The 20,873-nt window shown below is 48.6% G+C and overlaps 1 protein-coding gene across 1 annotated transcript in view; it reads right to left on the bottom strand.

Annotated features, from left to right (window-relative positions):
* FA2H (fatty acid 2-hydroxylase) overlaps positions 1-20,873 on the bottom strand; it is a 79,683-nt gene that overhangs the window by 58,104 nt on the left and 706 nt on the right. The gene's annotated exons all lie outside the window — the stretch shown is intronic.

The raw sequence follows: 20,873 nt of genomic DNA, 5'->3' as shown, positions 1-20,873 counted from the left end.
TCTATGATTTTAAGGGGAACTATGAATTTATGGTCCCCTTTGCATAAAATTCCAGGTTTTCGTATTCTGACGAAGGAACCACACTCAAACTTTGGTTCCTTCACACCCCGCCACTTGTCTGTGAAAGCCTTAGACTTTGCTTGGTTCTGTTTGACTATTTTTCCTCACATCATCCTCGTTTGGGGCATCAGGTCATGCCTTTAACAATCCAGCAATGTTCAGTTTAGTATTCATCTGTTTCCCATTTCCCTGCAGGTGATCTTTGCGTTGTGGCATGTCATGTAGCCCGGTATGCTTGCAAGAAATCAGTAGTGAAGGGTATCCACAATCGCCCTTCTAGTTTACCCGTTTGCAAACTCTTCAAACTTCTGTTAAATGGTTCGATTTCCCCACTGGCTTGAGGGTAATATAGGAATGACCGTCTGTGTAAAATGCTCCTCTGTGCTAGAAAAGTTTCGAACTCCAGGGAAGTAAATTGACTACCATTATCTGAAACCAGTTCTTTGGTGTTACCTTCCCTGCTAAAAACTGAAGAGAGGAACTTAATTACTGTAGCAGAAGAGATTTGTAATGTAAACGCTACCTCAGGCCATTTACTGAAATAGTCTGTTAAAGTGATGGCATAATGGAAGTCAGTTGGAGCAGTATCAAAGGGTCCTGCAATGTCAACCACCACTTTTTCCCCATGCAGATTCAGGAAGAGGAACAGGCTGTAATGGAGGGGTACATGTTACTGCTGTCTTATCATGCATTTGGCAAGTGACACAGGATTTTATGAGTGCTTCAGTTTGAGAGTCCATCCCTGGCCACCAATACAGATCCCGTAGTCGTTGTTTGGTTCGGACAATTCCTTGATGAGTATCGTGTGCCAGATGTATGAGTTTTGACCGTAATTCTTCTGGCACAAGGAGCCGGTGTGTACCTCGTAGCACACAGCCATCAAACAAAGAAAGGTTTCAGAGTAGCAGCCGTGTTAGTCTGTATCCGCAAAAAGAAAAGGAGTAGTTGTAGAACCTTTATTTATTTGGGCAAAAGCTTTCGTGAGCTCCAGCCCACTTCATCGGATGTAGTGAGCTGTAGCTCACGAAAGCTCATGCTCAAATAAATTGGTTAGTCTCTAAGGTGCCACAAGGACTCCTTTTCTTTTTGCAAACAAAGAAAGTTCATCCCGAACTCTAAAATAAGGCAGCAAAACTAGGTCAAGGTTTTTAGGGCGACTGGGACATCTTTGTCAGAAATTCCTGTGGTTTTTGTTGAACTGGACACGCTGAACAAGCAGCTTGAAATTGTTCCCTTCTAACTGCAGTGAGAGCGTTTGTAATAAGCGCACCACGACAACCTCATCCTCCGGTGGACCATCTGGTGAAGGCAAAGGCAGGCGAGAGGCAATCAGCGGCCACGTTTTGGTTTCCAGGCTTATATTCCAGTTCATAATTGGAAGAGAGTAGTCTTGCAGACCCTCTAGCAATACGGTATCCTGCTCTGCCCAGTCCTTTCGTGGTGAGCAAGGTCGTCAAAGGGCTGTGGTCTGTGCGCAACTTGAACGTGCGGCCCCCACAAGTTCTCCATTTTTCCGTAGCCCAGACACAAGCTCTTTTTTCGACTGTAGAATATTCTCTCAGCGTTACTTAGCGTCCTTGAAGCAAATGCAACCGTCCTCTCTGTGTTGTCCTCATGCAGTTGTGTGAGAACAGCCCCAAGTCCATAATCAGAAGCATCATTAGTTACAATTGTGGGCAATGCAGGACTGAATAGTGCAAGTACTGGACTATGTACAATCAAGTCTTTCACCGTTTCGAAACTAGCTTGTGGGGGGGAGGGATAGCTCAGTGGTTTGAGCATTGGCCTGCTAAACTCAGGGTTGTGAGTTCAATCCCTGAGGGGGCCATTTAGGGATCTAAGGAAAAACTTGGGGATTGGTCCTGCTTTGAGCAGGGGGTTGGACTAGATGACCTCCTGAGGTCCCTTCCAACCCTGATATCCTATGATCCATTGTCCACACTAAGGTTGAACTTCTCCGTAGTAATTCCCATAACGGTTCAATGACAGAAGCATAAATGGGAATGAATTTTGCATACCAGGAAGTAAGACCCAAGAAGGAATGTAAGGTTTGCAAATCTGTTGGAGGAGCAGCATTTGAAAATGCCGGGATATGATCTGGATCAGGTTTTAGTCCAGCCTGTGAAATTGTATGCCCCAGAAAGGAGAGATCAGTTTGTCTAAATTTGCATTTGGACCTATTGAGCTGGAGGCCTGCTGTGCTGATGCAGTTTAGTACAGACAGCAGGTTATTGTCATGCTCCTCAGAAGTATTTCAAAACATAATATCCAGATAGCACTGAACTCCGTGTTGATTCTTCAGAATCAATGACATTTTTTGAAAGGCACTTGGAGCAGATGCAAGACCCTATGGAACACGTTTAAAATGAAATAGTCCCTCATGTGTAATAAATGCTGTGAGGTCTCTGCTATCTTCATGCAACATAACCTGGTGGTTGCGCTCTGCGAATCAAGAGCAGAAAACATCTTTGCTCCATGGAGTTCTGCAAATACTTCTTCTACGTGAGGAAGAGGATGGCTGTCAGTCACAAAAGCTTTATTTGGCTCCCTTAAAGTCCACACAAAGGCGAAGGCCTCCACCCTTCTTCTGCGTCACTACGACAGGTGAAACCCATTCCGAGGAGACGATCTCTTCAATAATGTCCTTTTGAACAATTTTTCTAAGTTCCTCTGAAACAGCTTCCCTGACTGAAAAGGGTAAGCGCCGTAACGTCTGCCGTACAGGCATCACATTATTCCGCATTTTAACTTGATGCGGAAACCCAGAAGCACAGCGGAGTTTCTCCTCAACCTGGTGCTGGGTCCCAGCTGAAACTGGTGTGTGTACTGCAAGAGTGCTTTGCTGAGGAAGATCAATTCATCCATTAACTACTCTGAGATTTAAAACAGCCACTAAATCTCTGCCAAGGATAGGAGTGCCTTTGTGGACAATGTAGAACTCTGCAGTTACACAGCAATCCCCAAAAGTAACTATTACTGGCAGGCAGCCACGTACTGGAACATGGTTTTTCAAATAGCACAGCAAGTGAAGTCTGGGTTCAGTAAGAGGCACGTCTTTAAAGTAATGCAGATAGATGGAATCTATACTACCTGATTCCAGCTAACGTTGGACACTGGCTCAGCGGTTAGAGTGTGGTTTGCATGCGGATATGGCGGAAAAGTTTACAGTGCACTTTATCTGTTCTGGAATATGTGCAGTAGTGATTTTGTCCACGCTCAGCACAGTAACATCTGGTATTGTAACTGCATGCACCTGTTAATTGAACTGGCTACACTGACTGAACTGTCGCATACTTTAGCAAAATGTCCAATCTTTTTGCAATGATTGCAGTGAGCTACTTTTGCTGGACATCCTGTGTAGCTTGCAAGGTGTTGTGGGGATCCACAGCGAAAACATGCTTTTACTGTATTTTGAATTTGCTGATTTGGTGGTTTTTCATTAGTTTTCCTCTTGCAATTGTGCGTCTGCAGTGGTAGTGAACTTTTCTGCAAAGGAGTCACAGCCTGGACTGTGCCTCCTATATCCAGGCTCATTGTTTTGGCTTCAGCTGTAGCTGACTCAATCTGGGTAGCAATGGTTATTGCTTTTTCTAGTGTAAGTTGTGGTTCTAGAAGTAAGTGTTCTCCTACATGAAGCATGGTTGTTTTCTCAATGAGCTGGTCTCTAAACATCTCATCTGCCATATTCCCAACGTCACAAGTTACAATCAGACTCCTCAGGGAAGCAATATACTGCATTATAGTTTCCCCTGGTTTCTGCTCATGCTGGCAAAATCTGTAGTGATTAGCTACTACATTCACTTCTGGCATAAAAAAGTTCTTTAATGCAGTGAGTGCAGTCTCATATTTATCATCTGCAAGGGGAAAAGTGTAAAATATACGCTGTCCTTCTGCTCCAAGGCAGTGGATTAGCAGAGCACGCTTTCTTACTTCAGAAATCTCTGTAGCAGTGATTGCAAGCAGATAAGTCTCAAACATATGGATTCAGGTAGTAAAAGCAATTGGAGGCTCACCTGGGCTTTGCAGAAAGGGCGTAGGTGGGTTCAGAGGCAGAAGATCCACCCTCGTCGCCAAAATGTTGTAGCAACCAGGCAAGGTACTAACAAGCTTCAACAGGACTTTATTTTCGAAGTGGAAACCTCTTTACCAAGCTGCTGTTGCTGCACCCGCTGTAGCTTTCTCCCAACCTCTCAACTCCTCCCGCTCCTTCCTGTTTTCTGTCCTTTTAGACTCTCAGCCAGTGATCCCAATTCTAATCATTACAAGCAACATCTAAACACCACATGGCTCTCCTCATGTGGAAGCTGTTCCAAACACCCCTCATCATTTTGTTGCCCTTCTCTGCCCTTTTCCAACTCTAATAAAAAGGGAACAGAAGTCTGAGGCTAAGATGGTCTGCCCGTACCTCCCAAAGCTAGGGGAATACATTAGTCATGGAGATGCTCAATATGAGGCAAGAGCTAAAGTTTGTTCATTAATTCTCCAGCATTAATATTAAACTAATTGGCATCATAGGGATGCACAGTGCCGCACAAGAGTGTCTAAAGTGCCTCAGGCCAGGGACCTGCCCAGGCAAAGAAAGAAAAGTGCAATGCAGATAATTCAGAGGCTGAGGAAGGAGGGTGGTAGCAGCAGATCTCCTTGGTCTATTGGCCATGGGAGATTGGGCAAATATGGAATGATCCTGAATGCCAAGACAGCAGGTGCTTGGAGGCTGGGCAGAGGGAGGCTGTTCCAAGCATAGAAGGCAGGGCAGTAAATATAGCAGAATTAAGAAGGGGACAGATGATGAGGCTGTTGAAGGAAAGAACACAGATTGATGAGGAGGGGACCAAGGACTGAACTCTTAGGGACATCCAGAGAGACGGGGCTAGAAGAGGGCATGGGACCCCCAAAGGAGAGACTGAGGAGACCCTTTGCTTTGGCCATGCATTGGTGGTCATTGCCCTTGGCAAGGTCACTGGTTTCAGCTGTGCCAAGATGGTGGAAGTCAGACTGAAGGAGAGAAGGAAGCGGAGTCAGAGAGAAAAGAGAGCACACGCATGCCCTGTGGGGAAGTGGGGTCAGGGAAGTCTTTCTTCAGGAATAGTGAATGAGAGAGGTGGTTTCTTTTAGGAGAAAGGACCCAGAGGTTGCGAGAAGGAATGAGAGGAGAAGGGAAACAAGAGGGGCAAGGGACTGGACCCTCAGATTGTAAATTCTTCAAAGCTCCTGATGGGTCTGTGCGGAGCTAGCACAGGGGGCTCCAGTGCAAACTGGGGCACTCATGCCCAGGGGCCCCAACACCGGTCCAGCCCTCCAACACCACCTGAAACTTGACTGAGGCAGCAAGCTGTCGAGTGACTTAAAGCCACTGAGGCAATATAACTGCTTCCCAGCACGGGGATCCATCCTCCTGCTATGGTGCAGATGGAATCTGCAGGTCTCAGGGATGCAATTGCATGATTATTTCCATGGCAGCCAGGAACAAGGCTCAGTGGAGGATTGTGGTTTTCAACAACTGGATAGAGCAGCAGGAGTGGATGAGCTGTGAAATAATGGGTGATGCTCAGACCCCAGTGGTTCAGGAGCTGAATTACCGATCTACATTACCCAGAAGAGCTACAGGAGTGTGAATTCATGGTCTCATTTACTACAGTGCTATAGATTCATAGTGTCATAGTATGCCCAGGGAAATATTTTGTGTGTGTATGTATATATACACATACAAGGGTGTGTGTGTGTGTGTGTGTGTGTGTGTGTGTGTGTGTGTGTAACTATTCTCTCAGCAAAATGACTGACCAAGTATTATTTCATCAACTACAATTGGTTAATAACATAGTAAAAGCCTTCTGATTGGTTAATAAATTAAATCAATGTTTTAATATCATGTGCTGCAAAGAGCCACAGGAGACACATTAAAGAGCCACTTGTGGCACACGCGTCTCAGTCGCAGTATCACTGCCCTAACGAATCATGGAAAGAGAACCACAGACTGGAAGAGCTACCTAATTTAAGAACTAGTTTTCCATGAGTCGCCAATACCCCCATGGAAGCTCCAATTTTGATTTCCTTAAACACATGTTTAGAAACAGATGCCTTCTATGTTACTTAAGACCACCGCCGCAAGTCTTCCCAATAACCACAATCTTATCAGCCTCCAATAACCCTGTCCCATCTGGGTCACCGTCTCTTCTCCATTAATGTAAACTGAAAGCTCTTCGGGGCTGGTATTCCATTTCTATTCTGGTACTCCGCAAACACAGGTGAAGCTTTACAAGAAGTGAACAGCAATTCAAGACAAAGACACAAAATAGTCTGAGGCATGTTTGATTTATGAGCATCGTGCCCCGTGTCATCATTATCATAATCTGCTCCAAGAAGGGGTTTGGGAGGCATCCTGCCCTCCGAGTTTGCTTAGCCAGAGAGAGCTTGTTTGAATGATGTAGGAAGCTGGCTCTGATCAAATCAATAACAACTTCACTGAGGCCAAAGGTGCTAGTGCGGTGACTCAAAAATCAGACCTGCAGACGTTGTGACTTTCTCTCCTTATTCGAGGTTCGGTGGGCAGAGAACAGAAAAAAGATGACTGGAGAAGAGAGTGAAAACTCAGGAGTGCCAGCTGAGCCAGAGGATCGTGGGCCATGGACAGCAACACCCATTCGAGCAAAGGTTGCAAGGCAGCTTCCATCGCAGCTGTGCTTTCACATGCTCATGCGTGTCCTAGAGCAGTGGTTCTCAGCCACTGGCTGTCTGCAGCTTATGACTAAGGGATCCACAAAAGACAGATTGAAAACTGAACAGAATTTGACTCTATATACAGACAATAGATGTCCAAAGAGGTCCACACCTCCAGTTGACTTTTTTTTTTTTTTTTTAAGGGTCCGCAAATGAAAAAAAGTTGAGAACCACTGGCCTAGAGCTCACTGCAGCCCTCCTGTAATTTGAGTCATTAAGGTAGATGGAAAGTTTTATGATTTGCCCCCAGACTTTCTATCATCTCCAACCCCCACAAGGGAGTATTAGATAATGAAGGTCAACATAAACATGCTCATGAAGTGCATAGCCAGCATATTAGCTAAATCCACGCACTACTTGCATGAGTGAAGGCAACTTGCTCCAGCCTCATCATGACAGCACACGTGGCCACCAAGTGAGGTCTCATGTTCCTGCGAAAAGAAAACCCCACAAAACTGAAACAAAGGAAACATAGCCAATGTCGTCTTCATCCAGACCTTGCAAGGGGAGAGCCATTTCCTGTTGCACCTGGAACAGTCCTTTCTGAAGGATTATAAATTGCATTCACATGATGCCTATGGTTAGTCCCAATCAGACCAGGGCAGGACTACGCAGATAAAGTCCCACCCACTAGCAAATGTGATCGCTACGCACGATTTATCATTGTTTATTATGTTAACGCCAACCAAGATAAAGATTGGGGTAGGCACTGCACAAGCAGTAATAGACAGTCACTGGCCCAAAGAGCTTGTAATCTGAACAAACAAGACAGACAGAGCAGGAGAAAGGGATATCACACACAAGCAGAGTGAAGGTTCACACACATCATGTTAGTTTGGTTTGATTTATTTAAATTTTTGAGGGTAAGGTTTAGAGAAGAGATATCAGGAACTGGAATTAACAAAAAACAAAACATAACCCAAATCAAAATGTCTGACAAGCTTCTGCTACTTGAAAGCAAGAGGCTGGGGGGGGGGGGGGGGGGGATGGAAAGGGGAGAAAAGACCACCCTCTGCCAGGAGCTTCCAGAGGCCAATTGTACAGACATAGCTTTGGTTTTCAAAGAAGTTGAGCTCCTGAAATCCATTTGTGGAGTTTGGACCCAAATACCATAGAATCTAGCTCATCTGCTCACTTATGCAAACTGAGGGCATCTCCCCACCACTCGGTTCTAAGAGTGCTGTAGTGAGGGTTCAAATTATTCTCAGCCTTGTCTAACTTCCCAGAATGAAGTATTAGCGCATGGTACTCTCGATGCCGTAAAATTTTACGGCATCAACGTCAAGACTGAGGCTCTGATCTCAAACATCCTACAAACACACAGGCCAATTGAATTGCAGCTGTCAAAAAATAAACCAGCCTGATTCATTGACCTTGCTTTATTTGGTTTATTTAATAACTGCTGGCTGGTTTGCCAGTTGTTAGTAAGGTCCTGCCATAGCTGTTTTGTTGTCTGCTCTTACATAAGAAGAGAAGAATGGGCCAATGATGGTGGGAAAACCCAGGTTCAGCTTCCTGCTCCGCCATGGACTTCCTACATGACCTTGGGCAAGTCACTTAGCCTCTCTGGGCTTCAGTTTCTCATCTCTAAGATGAGAATAACACTGCTTCCCTACCTCAAAGGATAAATGCATTACAAGATTGTGACTCTACTGATGAAAAGCGCTACATAAGAAAGAGAGACAAGGTGGGTGAGGGAATCTCTTCTACTGGACCAACTTCTGTTGGTGAGAGACAAGCTTCAGAGCTTACACAGAGCTCTTCAGGTCTGGGAAAATAACTTGGGGCTTGTCTACACTACCACTTACTTTGGTATAATTTATGTTGCTATGGGATGTGAATAATCCCCACCCCTGAGTGACATAAATTACACTGACCTAAGCACTGGTGTGGACAGTGCTATGCTGACCTGAGAGCTTCTCTTGCTGACATAGCTATTGCCTCTTGCAGAGGTGGAGTAATTAAGTCGACAGGAGAACCCTCCCCCGCCCCGGGGTGGGGGCTTAAAGCATCTTCATCAGACACACTACCACAGCGCAGCTGCAATGGTGCAGGTATGTCACTGTGGCTGGCATGAGCACTCATGTGCATGGCTATCACCTCCCATTTAGGTGGTTTTATTATGTCAATGGGAGATCTCCCCTCCGTTCATGTAGCTGCTCTATGCCAACTATCTTATAGCATCAATACAGCTGTGCCCTGGGAGTTCGCTAACGTAGATATGGCCTTAGTTTCCCAGACCTGAGAAGAGCTTTGTAAACTCAGAAACTTGGCCATCTCTACACTACAATATTACGTCGACATACAGCCAAGCACAGTTATTAAATTGCTTCTGTGCGCACGCTTGGCTCCTTGTGTCTGCATCATCACCAGGAGCACTTCTATTGATTGTATTGTCAATGTGGGGCACTCCCGAGAGCCAGTAACAGTCAACGTGAACCATTGTTCACGTTCAGGGTCTACACTGACAGGGCGTTGACCTAATTACATCGACCATGACTAAGCCGTATGGGGAGGTGTGTTACTAAATTAGCGTAGAGAGGCATTTATGTTGGCGAGAGCCAAATTTAAGTGAAGACATTTCCACATCTAGGCTGACGCAAGGAACTTATGGCAACCTGACTCTGTAACATAGGCCAGGCCTTCATCCCTCTCAACAACAGAAGTTGGTCCAATAAAAGTTATTACCTCACCCACCTTCTCTCATATCCTGGGACCAACATTACTACAATATAACTGTATATAAGAAATTATTGTTGTTATTAATGAGGAAGTGCTCTCTCTGCAGCTCAAACCCTTCCATTGTTTCAGTTTCCCTCTGGTGATATTAGGAGCCCTACAAGAGTAAATTCACACTCTTGGCTTCTACCACTTCACTTCCCACCCTGCCCTCGAGCCAAGGAGCCGGTTCTGTAGGTAGCTGAGGTGTGGCTGGCTTGCGACACTCATGGTTTAAGATAACCAGTCTTGAGGGGTGGGATTCAAGAAGTAAAATACCAAACTCAAGATAATGTGACGCTGCTACCCAATCCTCATCACAATGCACCCTTTATTAGTTACATGTGCTTGCGAGAGATCATGGATTGGACAAACTGGAGCATAAGTGAGATTTGTACCCTGAGAATGTCAGGCCCCAGCCCTAACAGAACCTTGCTCCCCTGTCCCCAGATGGGCTCTTCCCCTGCACCGCAAGATAGAAGGAAGACAGAAGACGAGTAGAGTCCTCGAAGCTCTTGTCCTCTTCAGCCATCCAGAAGGCCACAGGACATTAAAGCAACGTACGTTAATTAGAAGTGTCAAACATTTGGTGCCTTTGTGAGGAGATGAAGAATAAGAATAAGTTCAATCAGCAACAAAAAGCATCATGATATTTACAGCACTTCTGAATGGAACATGAGATCTTCTTTTGTAAGGGAGGATGCAGGCAGTTCACCCCTACCCATGCCAAGCCAAGGAATGTGATAGTACAGGGGCTTTTTACTGACACAGCCGCATGCCACCAGTGATGCCTTGATCAAAGTGTATTTTGCTTAAATCAGAGACTCAATTATATGATTTCTTCCCCCCCAATCTAGCAAGGCTGTTACCCAGAATAGAGACTAGATTATAATTATCCCACTTAGCTTTGATTTCTTTCTATTCTGATTGCAAAACTAGTGATGTTTTATTTCAGACAATTGGGTTTATTGATTCATCCCAGGATATGTGCCAGGGAGCGGTTGTCTGGAGGACACACACTCAGGACCCACAGAAGCATGAGCAAACATGGACATGCCTGCCTGAGGCACTCAAATACCTGGACGCCCAAGCCCCAGAAGTGCTCCCTGGAAGCTGGGACATGGGAAACGCTTTAACCCCAAAATGGTGGCACGCATGGGACACCAACTCTGAAAACAGCAACTAAAAATTAGGGAATCAGGAACCCTGATTAGAACATGCAGTAGCCAAACAACAACATTCACTCAGGCCACTGCTCAGGAACCCTTGAGTCTCATACAAGGCAGAGAGAATTAGACCACTTAAGCCTACAAAAGTTAGTCACTTTAGACAGGGAGATTCCAAGACACGCAACTCCCAATGCATTTCGATGGTATATGGGCACCCACCTCCATTTGGAAAATCCCATTAGAACTGAGTGATGTAAGCTGTGTTTCCAACATCATTCATGCCCAAGAAAGTTGAGTAAATATAGCACTATTTAACATCCCCATACTTAATTTCTGTGCAAAATTTTGGACTTGTTGGATGGGGGCCCAACTTTATGCCTTGTTTATAAATGCCCTATTTTATAGCTCTGGACTCCAGTTCTTGCATCAGCCAGGCTGTGGATTTTAGAGAATCTTCTATACAGTTCAGGCTATTAGTTCAGAATCTACCACTTCACCAAGAAGTGCCTGCAGTGCATCTGGCAATCAGAACTCAAAGACACTCTCTAAGGACTTGCTAGTGAAAAAAAGCAGAATGCCTCTTAAACTTCAGTCAATGTGATATAGTGGCAATTGCAGAACTGGATAACATGACTATCTGGGATCATTAGAATCAATCCCAGAGCAAGCCACTCTGCAAGTTCAAGTGAACAAATCAGCATACATTCTAGGGGGCTTCTGCCTGCATTTCAGAACTACTGTTAACTAATTCTGTCTGCAAGAGCTGTGAGAGGCAGCAAACCCCAGTTCCAAGTGCACACCCAGTCCTCCAGCCTCTTTGCTGTCAGAGACCTTATCTTTATAAGAGACACAGGGCCAGAATGTGGTCAAACAGGTTCAAGCCATTAACAGAGACTGGAGAAACCAGCATTAGATTCATCCAAGTTCTATGCAGCATTCCTCAAAATCCTCCCTCTCCAGGATGTGTCTCCTGCCTGTCCAGTCTTCAGCCATACACACCAACACTCCTAGACGTCCAGTGAGCTGACCTAGAGCCTACATTCCAATGATCCAGGGGAGACTGAATCACCCAGAGACATGACGAATTTCTTTTAGCTGCATAGGGTGTCCTTAGCACAGGATTGTGGCAATAGGAGATAAGCCTAAGTTGCAGGCTTGTTCTTCCACTGGAACCATTTGGAAGGTGCTTATTGGAAATCATGCAGGTCCCATTTCACAGAGCTGTGGGCTGCTTGAGCATCCTTTGAGCACACCAGGCATTCCCACCCTTGGGAAACAAGAGCAAAGCTCTCTCACAGAACAGAGCAGAGCAGTAACCCCACCAGCATCACCGAGATCAGAATTGGTGCCTAAGTCTACAGTAGAATCCAGACTTATGCGAGAAGGATTTGCCTCTGTTTGGGGGAAAACTGAAGACATGCCATGATGTCATGGGGGCCTTAAAAAGACAGACTTAGGCTGTGTCTGCACTGCCACTTTCATGGCTAAAACTTTTGTCGTTCAGGGGTGTGAAAAAACACACCCCTGAGCGACAAAAGTTTTAGCGCTGAAAAGCGCCAGCAGAGACCACTTTGTCCCCAGGAGCTACACTCCCAGCAATAGAGCTACCACCCCTCATTCGGGGTGGGGGATTTTTTTAAATTGCTGGGAGAGCACTCCCCCAGTGATAAAGCGTCTCTACACTACCCACTTCACAGCGCTGCCGCAGCCACACTAACGTGGGTAGTGTACACATACCCAAAATGCTCAGAGTACAACCCGCATGGCACATCGAATGTGGAGATAAGCCTCTCCTAAAGCCCAAACAGCTGCAGTGTCTGCACAAAGGACAGGGTAATTTACAGATGGAAAAAACGAGAGGAAGTGGATGAGGTAATCTCTTTTCAACTCCTGTCAGTGAGAGAGAATAAAAGCTATTACCTGGTCCAATAAAAGCTCTTACCTCATCCCCTTGTATTGCCAATATCCTGGCACTCTCACACGGCTACACCACCATTACACACACACAAGCAGTCATTGAAGGCAAGTGGGACATGTCCTCTTAACAGGGACTCTGGGCGACATGTGTTTGCTGTGCCATTAGAATGGGATTTAAACCTTTTCTGGCCCAGGCAAAGCAAATCCGAGTCTGAGGGCATGCGTGCAGCAAGCAAGTCACTTGTTACTTAAATCAGCAGATGCCAGACAGAGAGTTTGTCTAGTGCCAGGTTGTGTCTGATCTCCCTCCACGGTCTGCTTCCCTCGGCTCTTGACTGGAACCATAAACTCACTGAACATTAAAAGAAAAGGAGTACTTGTGGCACCTTAGAGACTAACCAATTTATTTGAGCATAAACTTTCGTGAGCTACAGCTCACTTTATTGGACGCATACTGTGGATTTTTCCACAGTATGCATCCGATAAAGTGAGCTGTAGCTCACGAAAGCTTATGCTCAAATAAATTGGTTAGTCTAAGGTGCCACAAGTACTCCTTTTCTTTTTGCGAATACAGAATAACACGGCTGTTACTCTGAAACCTGAATATTAAATCTCACCAAAGGAGGGTAAATCCATCCTCATCATCGTATCCACTCATTCTACTCCACACCTGAACAGAGCCATTGTATGAACATACCCTCATGTCTCCATGTCTGTACTTTGACCCATTAACCTTTTAGCCCCAATTGGGGCTATTGCAGATTATGTTTTCCTTATGCCATCCGATCCTAAACCGAATTTTGCACCCCTTGATAATCTGTACCTTATTCCCTGATAAACAGAAGCTTCTACACTTAAACTTTGTACCTTTTTTATTTTAACATCATCTTAATAAAATTATTAAATCTGAACGGCATTCCCCTCCAGAACAGGCTGCAGAGTAGGAACTTGCTTGTCTGGCTAGCTCGTTGGGAGCATGGGGGAGGGGGCTGGAAGGGGAGTGGCATGGGAGAAAGGAGAAGAGTCTCCAAGCTGGGGACCATTTGCTCTTTCAAGGATTTGGAAGACTGAAGAATTTTGTTTCAAAAATGCTAACAGGAGCCCTATGATACCAAAATTCAGACGATTTACAAAGCCGTCCCTGAGAGACAGCTGGTGCACGGCCCTCGCTGCTCCATGCTGAAACACAAGAGCTAAACTAAGCCAAGAAAACAAACAAAAACAAACAAAATTAGCCAAACAGAAACCTTGCACCCCATGGTCTGAAGGTCACTAAACGCTGGCTCTGGCACCCTCCCCAAGGGAGAGCAGTCCAAAGAAAAGGGAGGAAGCCTTGGTTATGAAAGACCTGCCACCAGTTCAGGCTAGATCACTTCCAGGGGTAGGCAGCAAGATTCCAGCTGATACTAGCTGCTGTGAAGGGGGTGCAGAGTGCTAAGGGGGTCTCTGGCAAGTGTCCCCAAACAGGGCAGCTTTCAACAAGGGAGCCCCTCCACACTCCAGAGAGAAGGCCCTTGGAATGACCTACTTGGATTATAACCCCAGCCTCTGTTTATCTGAAAGCAGGAGACAGGAGATCAGAAATCAGCCAGCAAGCGGACATAGCCCCAGGCCAGCAGTGAGTGGAACCACTACTGGGTGACCTGCAGGAGGAGCAGAAGAGAGAGCCCTCATCTTCCGCTCCCTTGGCCTGTTATGTTGGCTCTTTTCTACACCTCCGCATCCCTGGATGGCAGCGGCAAGCACCCTCTCTGCAGGGGAGTAGTTTTTGTATTTTTAGGAGAAAAGCTTTTGTTTAAGTATAAATCTGGAACGCTCTGGTGAAGGAGGCAGACTCAAACTGGAGAGGACACAGAGTGATGGAAGCCATGGGTTGGCCCAGAGGCTGTCACAGAGCAAACAGGATGAGGAGTGCCACCACTGAACAGAAGAGTCCCATGGCCTCGGACAGGGCAAAGCCCAGGATGGCGTAGGAGAAGAGCTGCTGCTTGAGAGGGGATTCCTGGCATAGCCGATGATCAAGCTGCCAAACACTGTTCCAATACCTGCTCCTGAACCAGCCACCCCCACTGTGGCAGCACCCGCACCAATGAACTTAGCAGTAGTATCAATATCCCTGGAGCTAGGGCTCATTTGGAACTCCCGGTGAGCCAGCTGTAGCTGGGAAACACCAGAGAGCCGTACAGTCTGAGTCTCAGGCCTGCTCAGTACAGATATGGAAACCAGCCTTGCCAGAGCCTAGAACAGCAGCGGAAGCAAGGAGAGCCACTGGAGTCTGCATTTTGACTGATCTGCGGACAGTCGCCCCCACACGAGTCCCTGAGCTGCTGCCCTTTGAGATATATTAGTCCCAGATTAAGCAGGTCCATTTTCCCTGGGTAAGGTAACAGGCAGTTTTTTGGTTTTTGAAACAGAAAAGAAGGAACTTGCTGGAACAAATTCAGGCAGGCAGGCTAATTAGGACACCTGGAGCCAATTAAGAAGCTGCTAGAATCAATTAGGGCAGACTGGATAATCAGGGCCCCTGGGTTTAAAAAGGAGCTCACTTCAGTTAGGGTTGTGTGTGAGAAGGCGTACTGCTGGAGGGTTGAGGAGTACAAGCATTATCAGATACCAGGAGGAAGATCTGTGGTGAGGATAAAGAAGGTGTTGGGAGGAGGCCATGGGGAAGTAGTCCAGGGAGTTGTAACTGCCATGCAGCTGTTCCATGAGGCACTCTAGACAGCTGCAGTCCACAGGGCCCTGGGCTGGAACCCAGAGTAGTGGGTAGGCCTGGGTTCCCCCCAAACCTCTCAACTCCTGATCAGACAAGAGGAGTTTGACCTGGACTGTGGGTTCCCCCAGAGGTGAAGGTCTCTGGGCTGTTCCTCAACCCACATGGTGGATCGGCAGGATTGTTGTTCTTCCTTTTTCCCATGCTGGCCAGTGATGAGGTTACCTGAGTGAATGGCAGGTTTAAGCCACTAGCAAAAGTGGCCAAATTGAGGGCTGCCATGAATCTCTGAGGCGAGCAAATCCACCAATAAGTGCAGGACACACCAAGGCAGAGGAGGAACTTTGTCACATGACTTAGGAGCGCTTTGTACTGGATAAGAATACTGTACATGTCGGTTATATGGACACACTATTTATAGCCTCCTTAGGTAGCCACTGCCTTGCTTCCAAGTGCTTGAGTTTGGTGAGAGATACACTGTGTAACTACCCTCACATCTCACCCACAACTAGCTTTTGAGAGCATGTTGCTTGGGGTTTAAGTTTTAAACAAGCATTGGATGGGTCACTGGATCTTTAATATGTGAGCATTGCTGGCCAAGCTAATGAGGACTCCTTGGGAGCACTGCCTGATATGCCATTTCACCGTACAGCTGCCATGCATGGACAGAACAGCCCGCCTTCACTCCAACATTGGCAAAGGAGTGTGGGGAGGGGGAGGAGAGAATAAAAGTAAGAGTCAAAGTAAGCAAGGATTAAGACCCTGGGCTCTTGACTCAAGAGGCTTCGTGCCAAATGGACCCTCTTTGTGCCTTGTCTGAAAGGGGTGGCTAACAAAGCTGTGTGGTGATGTACGGCTTCTCCAGCTGTAACATTCAAGCACGTTTACAAGGGAGAATAAGCATTTAAGTATTCTTGACCCTGCCGCAGCTGGGGTGGAGGGGTGGGTCAGACTAGATGAACTCTCAAGGTCCCTTCCAGCCCTATGTTTCTCTGATTAGCTTGATTTACAACTAGCACTGCTACCAGCTGCTGGCATTTACTGGACATTTGAGAAGTTTCTTTAGCTGGTTCAGAGGTGGATGATGGAAAATCTTCTGTTGCCATAAGATCTCTCTCCAGCAGCTTCAGAGGGAGTGAACCAAGCCTAGTTTTCAAATAACGATAATTCCTTTACCATTTTTTTTTAATCCCTGCCCTAGAAAGCTGGCCTGCATTTGAGTCAGCCTCCAAAGTTACCTGCCACACCAATGTTGTGGCACAATGTGGTTTCGTTGTGTAGACAGAGGGACACTAGTAGTATTAAACGCCTGAAATTTCAAGGAGCCATTTTTGGATCTTTTCATCTCAAGCCAAGTACTTCCTCCATTTAATCCTCATTTCAAGCACAGTCTAGTTGCCAGTGAGACTCAAACCTACAAATATGGAAGCACAAGGATCACTACCCCACAGTTACAAGGGGGAAATCAAAGTCAGTCTTCTAAAGGCACCACATCTGCAGTCTTTGCAACCCCCCCAGACACTGTAACCTCAATGGCCTGTGGCTGCTTTCCCTCCCAATGCAACCATGCCCTGGCTACAACAGAACTCCTAACCTTCTCTCCCAAACCTCTTCCCCCCACCTCAAGCACCCCCTTCACTGTAACGGAGGGCAGCACGCAGGCCCTCCCAACAAGCTGGTGCATATGGCGCAAGTGCACTTTGACTCCTCCCTCTCCTTTGCCCTACCTATCTGAACCCTGCTGCCTCTTCTGCCATACAGCTAAGATCCATCTTTCTTTCTATTCCCACGGCAGGAACTCTGAGCCAGGACCCAAGTATCCAGCTGTGATTACTGCAGACTCTTCTCTGGCCTCCCTACTTTATGTTGCCTCCAACACTTGATACAAAACACTGCTAAAATTGCATTCCTTAGCCACGATCTTCCCTATTTAGCACCTCCATCCCTGCTGCGATCCCAATAGTGCCAGTCTCAATGTGACCCTCTGTTCTGCTGCTCCAGCCCAGGTCACCATGCCACGTCCCAGACATGTTTCCTGAGTCAGGTGGTACAGCTACTATCCCCTCCTGAACACCTATTTCTATCACGACTCCTACAGGGATAACAGCAGGGCTCTAAGCTATTCCAATATGTAGTTTAACATGATTACACATTCAAGCTGTATTTCATCAACATGTAGCCTGTCATCACCCGGCCAGCTTACCTGTCTCTTGTCCCCTGCTCTCCCCTACCCTCCATCTCTGCCTGTTGTCTTTTTGAAGTGTAAAGCTTTTGGGCAGTGACGCCCATGTTGGGAAGATGCCCAGCACATCGCATGCCTGCTAATGGAAGTGAGCAACACACAGTACAGAGTTGGCATTAGCAGCAGGGTTGGGCCCGATCTATCGCCACTATTGTGAATAGTGAGGATTAAGCAAAACTTTTCTTCAATTCATGTGCCAGCTGGATTTAAAGGGGATTTAACTTTAGGGAAAGTTTGCAGGGACAATAACAAACAGAGCTTGGTGAACAGCTGATGTTTTGGTCCAGTGCCAGTAGAGAATTTTTTTAAAAAAAAATCAATTCAGTCAAACCAAATAAAAATTTTTCAGAGTGATTAAATCAGAAGATTTTGTTTTGGCTCTGTTCCAGAGCAAGGGTTTGAACCTGGTGTGTCATACCCCTGGTGAGCACCCCGTCATTGATCTTCGTGGTCAGCTGCAACTGTATTTTTTAGCAAATAAAGTACTTGTAAGAAAACCTGAATTTAGCTCTAGTAACCAGCCTTTTCCCTCTGGAGGGGATAAGAAACCAGGAAACAGACAGGAATCAAGATTTAAAAATCAGGGTAATTATTTGAGAGACCAGTTACTCAAAACCAGTTGAATGGATTTTCTTCATAAATACTTTTACAAAAATATTGCTCTTCGCCTTCAGAGGAAGTCTGGTAATTTTTCAGACCTGACCAATTTTTACTGCTAAAGTTACTGGTGCGTCGGTACACAGCTTTATGACAGAAGCTGGGTACAAGCTCAAGAGACTAGCTCACTGTTTCTGTATAATCATTGACAGTGTAACATTGGGCAGTGCCATGCAGTGACGGGAGTGCAGCATTTGCTCTGGCATCAGTTGTTAACTACCCCTCCCACCTCCACCCCTTTAGCCCATGCACAGAAATGAAGCCTTTCAAAGCAGCATACAGGCTATTTGAGAACGGAATTAATTAATTGAGAACCAGGATCTCTGCATGAAGAAATGAAGCATTTTTCCTCCCACTTCTGCAAACAATTTTGAAATATTAAACCCTCAGTTTAGCCTAAAGGAAACAATTATTTTATTCTTAGTGGTGACATTCTCTGAAGTTTGTATGGATGGGGGGGAAGCTTGAGGGGGATGTATACAATGCAGCCCACCTCTAGGCACCTCCTGCTCGGATTTGTGCCCTGCCACTGACTGATCTTCCTTCCCTGGCATCCAGGAACAACTGCTCTACCTCTGGGAGTATCCCCATCAACGGAACACTTTAGAACTGAGCAGAGATTGCAAAAGGGATTTGCTCCGAGCTAAGGCGGGGCGAGTGAACCACAAACCTTGTGCTGTTACTCCCCCCCCACCCACTCTTATATTTCCACATCCTAGTAAGAACAGAGGGCAAGAGGATGGGGGTAGAGGGGTAGTGCTGAAGTTCAGAAGATGAGCAATAAGCCAGCATGGAAGTGAAAGGGGGGCACGTAGGTGACAGGTGAAGGGGGTAGGGTGTGCACTGCAGGAATAGGGGGCAAAGGGGAAGGGAGGGGGACCGAGGGAGGGGCCAGGTTGCAGAGGCAGGGGCCTAGGGATGGATGCAGGGGGTAGGGGTATGCACTGCAGGAATAGGAAAGGGAGGGGGGCCCAGGGAGGGGCCAGGTTGCAGAGGGCAGGGATGGGGGACTGGGGTGCAGAGGTCAGGGATGGATGTAGAGGGAAAAGAGGCAGGGAAGGGAGCCCAGGGAGGGGCCAGGGTGCAGAGGGCAGGGATAGGGATGGATGTAAGGAGCAGGGGTGTGCACTGTAGGGGTAGGGCACAGAGGAGCCAGGAAGGGAGTGGAACCCAGGTTGCAGAGGACAGGAGCCTGGGGTACCAGGGAGTAGAGGACAGGGACAGGGTACAGGGATGGGTGCAGGCTGGGGGTGTGCACAATGCTGGGATGGGGCACAGAGGATGGGGACAGGTGGAACTGGGGGCAGGGACAGGGATAGGACACAGAGCAGCAGGGAAGGAAGCGGGGCCCATGGCACAGAGATGGGACTGGGGTGTAGAAGGCAGGGATGGGTGCAGGGGGTGCAGGCTGGGGGTGTGCACGCAATGCAGGGATGGGACAGGGCGACCAGGACTGGGAGAGGGCACAGAGGGGTGGGGAAGGGAGCTGGACACAGGGCGCAGAGGGGGAGGACGGGGCCTGAGGGACGGGGGTGCAGAGGGGGAGGATGGGGAGGTGTGTGCAATGCAGGGATGGGGCACAGAGGGGCAGGAAAGGGAGCGGAACCCAGGGTGCAGAGGGCGAGGACAGGGGCCTAAGGGACCGGGGTGCAAAGGGCGAGGACAGGGGCAGGGATAGGGACAGGTGCAAGCTGGGGGGGTACGGAGGGCAGGGACAGGGCACAGGGAGTGGCACAGGGATGGGAGCAGGCTCGGGGGGGGGGGACAGGGACGGGGTGCAGAGGGCAGGGCGCAGAGGCACGCTGGGGCGGGGTGGGCAGGGTTGAGGGGGGATGCAGGGCACGCCGGACGGGGGGGGGAGCTGCGGGGACGGGTGCAGGCTGGGTGGGGCGCAGAGGGCAGGGACGGGGCGCGCCGGGCAGGGACAGGGGGTAGGCTGGGGGGCGGTGCAGGGACGGGGGGGCACAGGGGACAGGGTGCGCCGGGCAGGGACGGGTGCAGAGGGCAAGGACGGCGGGGGGGCACAGAGGGCAGGGACGGGTGCAGGCTGCGGGGGGGGGGCACAGGGGGCAGGCTGCGGGGGGGGGGCGCGCCGGGCAGGGACAGGGCAAGGACGGCGGGGGGGGGCGCAGAGGGCAAGGACGGGTGCAGGCTGGGGGGGCACAGGGACGGGTGCAGGGGGGCGCACCAGGCAGGGACGGGGGGGGCGCGCAGGGACAGGGCATGCCGGGCAGGGACGGGGGGGGGGCTGCGGGGGGGGCAGGGACAGGGTGCGCAGAGGGCAGGGACGGGTGCAGGCGGGGGGGGCAGGGGGTGTGCAGGGCAGGGACAGGTGCAGGCTGGGGGGGGGGCGCGCAGGGACAGGGCGCGCCGGGCAAGAACGGGTGGAGGCGGGGAGGGGCGCGGGGGGCAGGGACAGGTGCAGGCTGGGGGGGGGGGCCGCAGGAAGCAGGGGCAGGGCGCGCCGGGCAGGGATGGGTGCAGGCAGCGGGGGGGGGGGGGCGCGGAGGGCAAGGACAGGCGCAGGCTGCGGGGGGGGGGGCGCAGGGGGCAGGGACAGGGGGCGCCGGGCAGGGACGGGTGCAGGCTGGGGGGGGGGCCGCAGGAAGCAGGGGCAGGGCGCGCCGGGCAGGGATGGGTGCAGGCAGCGGGGGGGGGGGGCGCGGAGGGCAAGGACAGG

Source organism: Natator depressus, chromosome 12, assembly GCF_965152275.1.
Source record: "Natator depressus isolate rNatDep1 chromosome 12, rNatDep2.hap1, whole genome shotgun sequence".
NCBI classification, from domain to species: Eukaryota; Metazoa; Chordata; order Testudines; family Cheloniidae; genus Natator; species Natator depressus.
This window is presented reverse-complemented; position numbering and strand designations above follow the sequence as displayed.